The sequence below is a fragment of the Orycteropus afer genome, unplaced genomic scaffold (assembly GCF_000298275.1).
Source record: "Orycteropus afer afer isolate SDZICR_OR568_19922 unplaced genomic scaffold, OryAfe1.0 scaffold00638, whole genome shotgun sequence".
NCBI classification, from domain to species: Eukaryota; Metazoa; Chordata; class Mammalia; order Tubulidentata; family Orycteropodidae; genus Orycteropus; species Orycteropus afer.
The window spans coordinates 182,514-183,597 of NW_006922225.1; the positions used below are offsets into that span (position 1 = coordinate 182,514).

Genomic DNA, 1,084 nt, shown 5'->3' on the forward strand with positions numbered 1-1,084 from the left:
GAACTGCCCACAGGGTCTCCCAGGCTGTCAGTCTTCACAGAAGCAAAGCCCAAATCAAACTCACTGCCCTGGAGTTGATTCTGCCTCACAGGGCCCCTAGAAGACAGAGTGGAACTGCCCACAGTGTTACCAAGGGTCACCTTTGTGGTAGCAAAACCCAAACCAAACCCACTGCCATGGAGTCGATTCCAACTCACAGCGCCCCTAGAGGACATAGTGGAACTGCCCACAGGGTTTCCAAGGCTGTCATCTTTGCCAAAAGCAAAGGTGATTCCACAGAATGTAGAAATTATTAAACGATATCATTAATTGCACACAAGTAAAATCTTACTGAAGATAATTCAGAAAATGGTTGCAGCGGTATATTGACAGAGAACTTCCAGAAATACAAGTTGGATTCAGAAGAGAACATGGAACAAGGGATATCATTGCTGATGTCAGAAGGATCTTGGCTGAAAGCAAAGAATACCAGAAAGATGTTTACCTGTGTTTTACTGACTATGCACAAGCTTTTGATTGTGTGGCTCAAAGCAAACTGTGGATAACATTGAGAAGAACGGGAATTCCAGAACATTTAATTGTACTCATGAGGAACGTGTACATAGACCAGGAGGCTGTCATTCAAACAGAACAAGGGGACACTGCACTGTTTAAAATCAAGAAGAGAGTGTGTCAGGGTTGTATCCTTTCACTGTGCTTATTCAATCTATATGCTGAGCAAATAGTTTGAGAAGCTGGATTATATGAAGAAGAGCATGGTATCAGGATTGAAGGAAGACTCATTAACAACCTGCAATATGCAGATGACACAACTTGACTTGCTGAAAGTAAGGATGACTTGAAGCACTTACTGATGAAGATTAAACACTTCAATCTGCAGTATGGATTACACCTCAATATGAAGAAAACAAAAATCCTCACAACTGGACCTATAAGCACCATCATAAATGGAGACAAGATTGAAGTTGTCAAAGAGTTCACATTGCTTGCTTCTACAATTGACACCAATGGAAACAGCAGTCAGGATATCAGACGATGTATGTTGTTGTTGTTATTTGCCATCGAGTCGGCCCCGACTCAGAGC

The 1,084-nt window shown here is 42.2% G+C and overlaps 1 gene segment (V, D, J or C); it reads left to right on the forward strand.

Moving 5' to 3' along the window:
- LOC103210670 overlaps positions 1-1,084 on the forward strand; it is a 60,199-nt gene that overhangs the window by 5,371 nt on the left and 53,744 nt on the right.